We start from the raw sequence: 5,158 nt of genomic DNA on the forward strand, positions 1-5,158 counted from the left end.
TGAGCTGGGCCATGTGAGGAGAGAGGAGAGGAAGAGAGGGGAACCTTGAGCATCAGCCAAGAGGCAAAAAGGCCAAAAAGGACCAAAAGGGCCTGCATTGCTAAAATGGCTAGATTTTATATGGAAGAGGAGCTGGGGGAAGAGCATCCCAGCCTGTGGCTCGAGAGTTCAGGGGTGGGATATGCCAGTCAGGAGGACCCTGTAACAGGTAAGGGACTGAGGGATAGTGGGAGAATCTGGCAGCCAGGTCAGCTTTGATACTAGCTGAAGTATCTTGAAGTCAAGAACACTTCTTGCTAGTGTTCTTGGAAAACTATTGTTCCAGATTTAAGACCAAACAACTTTGAATTACAGAATTAATTCCCCTATTCCTCTTTTCTAGTGCTGGGGAAATGAACTCAAATCTTTATGCATGCTAAGGACATATAGTGTCACTGATCTACCTCTGAATTACACTCCATCCCCTCAACTATATCTCTATGAAGATGGAAATGAGTTCAGAATTGTTGCATTGCAATCAAAGAAACAGTTTGGTAAACTGAGGTAGAGATTGATGTTGACACCTCTTGTCCAGAGATTTGTGTGTGCCTGTGTGTGTGGGTATGTGTGGGTGTGTGTGTTTGTTTGTGTGTGTGTTTGTGTGTGTGTGTGTGTGTGTGTGTGTGTGTGTGTGTGTACTAAATATGATCCATTTAAATGGTATTATAAATCCAAAAAAGACATTAAAGATGCAAAGATGCAAATTAGACAACGTCTAATTTGCAGATATCAAGATATCTGAAGTGCTGTTTTTCAGAACTACATTTAGAATTTGAGATTAAGGTAGCTAGAAGCAAAGAAATCTAGTGTCTGTGGGCAGGGACAGTTCAGACATCTGGCAAGTTGAAAGGCAAATGGTAATGAAAGTGCCATTTATTAGGAACAAACCAAAGATGCCAGAGACCAAATAAAGCAGAAAACAGAAGAGATGGAGAGGATAACTGATTCAGAGTCAGAACAGGAGGCACGGTGAACTAAAAGAACAATACAAGGGCAGGGCAGCTTGGGGCAGCAGTGGTGCTTGTTCTGCTTCTCTGTAAGTCAAAAGAGGAAGAGCCCTAAGACCACAGGGATCCGAGGCTCCTCCTATTTAAAGAATAATAGTATTGACATTGGATATTTAACATATGCATTCACATAATATTATATATTAACATTACATGTTATTTTACACAGCATTTGGAAAACTTTGGACTATCCAACGATTATGGCATGAAGAAACATCTGGTGTATAAGAAGGATCTTCTTGGTTTAACAGAATGGATGCACCAATATTCAGCAGTTTTCCTCAAGTTGACTCCATTCAGGCTGTTTAATGTGGAATGCAACAATGTAGACAAGGAGTCTTTGGAGAATGAGGACCTACTGAACAACTTGCTCACCATGGGAGTTGATATTGACAGGGCAAGGAGACGACAGCCTGGAGTGTTTAACAGGGCTGTTACGAATGAGCAGGAGCTGAAGATATTCCTTCTATTCAAAGGAGACAGTGGCAAAGAGATTGGTAGCATCATATCAAGATATCCATGAACTATAACATGCACTCCTGAAAGTCTTTCAAGTGATGGGAACTGTGGAGAAAGATTATGGCATCAGACCTTGAAATTGTGAATAGTTTGGAGTGTTCTCCTGAATCCTTTTTTCAGTCTAATAACAACCTAAACTTAGAAAATAATATAAAGTTCCTCTGCTCTGTTGGATTGACTCATAAATGCCTCTGCTGACTGGGTACCAATGTTCCCAGAACCTTCACCATCAGTCTGAATTTAAATAAACAAATGGTTAAAATTTTGCAGGAGACCAGTAGATCCTTAGGTCACAATGATGCCACAGATTTTGTCAGAAAGATAATTTCCAAAAATCCTTCCATCTTAATTGAGAGTACCAAATGCGTGAAAACTAACATTGAAATTTTACAGTCCGCTTTCAACTTAAACAAAGAGGACCTGCTGCTTCTGATATATGGCTAGAATCTTAGACCTTTCTAATGATTGTACTAAAAAAAAACTACACAAACATTAAAAAGAGGCTGCTTTCTCTTGGACGCACCGAGGAGGAGATACAGAGTTTTGTCCTAAGCTATCTGAATATGATCTTCCTGTCAGAGAAAAAGTTTAATGATAAAATAGACTGCCTTATAGAAGAAAAAATCAGTATGTCACAAATAATTGAAAATTCGAGTGTGTTAGACTTCAGCATAAACACTTTAAAAACCCACATCAGAGAGTTATCACATGCTGGGTGTGACTTGAGCACATCCAGCATTGCTCTGCTATCCTGGAGTCAGAGAAGATACTAAGCTAAACTGAAGAGACTGAGTGGATAGGACAGTATGGGAGGAGTCACAGGGAACCAGACTAGTGTACCACTGGTTCCAGTTGGACTTGTCAAACAGGAGAGGTTTATTTTTTTAATAAATATTTTAAAATATTTAAGGTTATATTTATTTGTATATGTGTTTTATGAATGTATAGCAAGTCTCTCTCTCTCTCTCTCTCTCTCTCTCTCTCTCTATCTCTGTGTGTGTGTGTGTGTGTGTGTGTGTTTGTGTGTGTGTGTGTGTGTGTGCTCACATGTGTGTACATGCCAAGGCACATGTTGAGGTTGAGGAGAGATGTTAGGATTTGGATCTCTTTCTGCTGAGTGTGTTCCAGGGACAAACTTAGTCATCAGGCTTGGAATCAAAGTGAGTTTTATCCACTGAGCCTCTTGTTGGCCCAAGAGTTTTGATTTTTTACCACAGACACATGTATAATGATTTCATGAATACTTCATTTTATAGGATATAAGAACTTGCAGTTAGTATGCTCAAATATAGTCCCTCTAGCTACCCCCTCTTAGTTTAAGTTAATGTTAACAGTCTATTATCCATTATGTGGTTTACCCTTTATCTGTTGTAGTAGTGGTGGTGGTAAGTAGTTCCTGAATTCTATAGTAGAACAGTGTGTAGAAAAATTCTTCAGAATTTGCTTTCTTAGTTTCTGTTTATATTTTAACAGTCAGTACATTTGTGTTGGAGATAATATCTTTCTTAGCATGTGGACCCTGGGTCAGATATCCAGTAAAGGAACATTGATAATTTTATACTTCTGTCACTTCTCGTTTCAATCCCAAGATTTTCTTTTATTTCAATATAGCTAGTCAATTGTAGTTCAATTTCAGAGTGTAATGCCAGTAAAAATTGTAAAATGTGAGTTTCCATCGTTTTACACTTTACATTAGTGTCCTCCCTTGCCAGAGTTAACTATGAGTTGTTATACTCTGTTTTATTTTTTTTATGTAGGGGTAACTTAAAGTATTGGACACCCAAAAATATTAGTATATTAGTTGTCATAAGCATGAAAATCTGATACATTGGCATGCTTGTATTAAATTTAAATGTGGCTAAGCATCTCAGCACTTGGAAGACTGAGGCAGGAGTATTGTGAATTTGAGAGCAGCCTGGTTTACCATCTTGAGACTCTGTCTCAGAAACACTTATTTTAAAAGTCTTAAGGGGATATTATCCTGTGTTATTTGGGTGCACTACTACAATTATACAGTCATTACAAATGGAAGAAGGAAGTAGAAGAGGTGAGCAATGCCATATAATTAAGACGTGTCTGCCACTTGTGGCTTTCATAAAGGAAGAACCACAGGTAAAGGATGGAGGTGGCCTATACAAAGTGTAAAGGGCACAGCAACATTCTCCCATTAGCCCAGGGAGACAAGTATCCAATCTCTGCCCTGTAGCACAGCAAGAAAACACTGTGTTCTCTGAAGACTGTACCTGGGCTAGCAGAGATGCTGCAGCAACAGTAGCTTGAAGTACCAAAGATCATCTAGAATGGACAGAAGTACAGTATGCAGTCATCGGGATTTTAAAGACATGATTGGGGATGAATGGATAATGACTGTTAGGCAAAATTAACATTTTAAATGATAGGGTTTGAGTACAATCAAAACAAATATTGGCAGATGTATATTCATATTCCAGAGTTTATTTTTATTTTAAATGGAGCACTCAACAAAGGGGAAGGAAAACCTGCAGAGATCATATCCAGAGGTTAGGCGTGGCCTCCGGTTGAGGGATGGAGCCACCCACTCTTCCCAGAATTGCTCCTGTCTAAAGGAAATACAGGGACAAAGAGTGGAGCAGAGACTGAAGGAAAGGCCATCCAGAGCCTGCACCACCTGGGAATTCATCCCATATCCTGCCACCAAAACCAGTCACTATTGCTGATGCCAAGAAGTGCTTGCTGACAGCAGCCTGATTGGATGTCTCCTGAGAGGCTTTGCCAGATCCTTACTGATACAGATTCACATGCTTGAAGCCAACCATCAGACTGAGCACAGGGACCCCCCATGGAGGAGTTAGGGGAAAGGCTGAAGGAGCTGAAGGGGTTAGCAATTCTTTAGGAAGAGCAACAATATCAACCAATCAGACTCCCTAGAGCTCCAAGGGACTAAACTACCGACCAAAGAGTATACATGGAGGGACCCATGGCTCAAGCTGAATATGTAGCAGAGGATGGCCTTAACTGAGATAAGTGGGAGGGGAGCCCCTTGGTCCTGTGAAGGCTCAATAACCCAGCATAGTGGAATGCTAGGGCGGTGAGGTAGGAGTGGGTGAGTGGGTGGGGGAGCACCCTCATTGAAGCAGGGGGGAGGGATGAGATAGGGAGGTTTCAGAGGAGAAACCGGGAAGGAAGATAACAGTGGAAATGTAAGTAAATAAAGTAAGCAATAAAAAATTAAATGAAAACAAACAAATAAACAAACAAACAAAAAAGAGTGCTTAAACTGCTTAAACCTCTGCCTTCGCTTTACCCTTAACAACCTGTACTCAAGTCACACTGTAGCATAGGTTAGACCAGGGTTTCAGAGTCTGTCTCTACTTAAAACCCTTCTGCACTTGAGAAATTTTTATATAACCCTACATTTGTATATAAAATAAGCATATAAATGAAACATTTACTGATAATAAATCACAAAGCTTTATTTTGAAAGAATTCTTTGCTATACTTACAAATTTCCCATTTATTAATGATTGAGAACAACCTTGCACACTATGGATGTACCTGACCACTTTTACACAAACTCTTAGATCTTGGCTGTTTGGTGCTGGAGAACCCAGAGC

At 39.9% G+C, this 5,158-nt stretch overlaps 1 pseudogene; it reads left to right on the top strand.

Moving 5' to 3' along the window:
* Positions 1–1,227: 1,227 nt before the first annotated feature.
* LOC114636003 lies at positions 1,228–2,479 on the top strand (annotated as a pseudogene).
* The last annotated feature ends 2,679 nt before the right edge of the window (positions 2,480–5,158 follow it).

This window comes from Grammomys surdaster, unplaced genomic scaffold, assembly GCF_004785775.1.
Source record: "Grammomys surdaster isolate TR1022 unplaced genomic scaffold, NIH_TR_1.0 120963, whole genome shotgun sequence".
NCBI classification, from domain to species: domain Eukaryota; kingdom Metazoa; phylum Chordata; class Mammalia; order Rodentia; family Muridae; genus Grammomys; species Grammomys surdaster.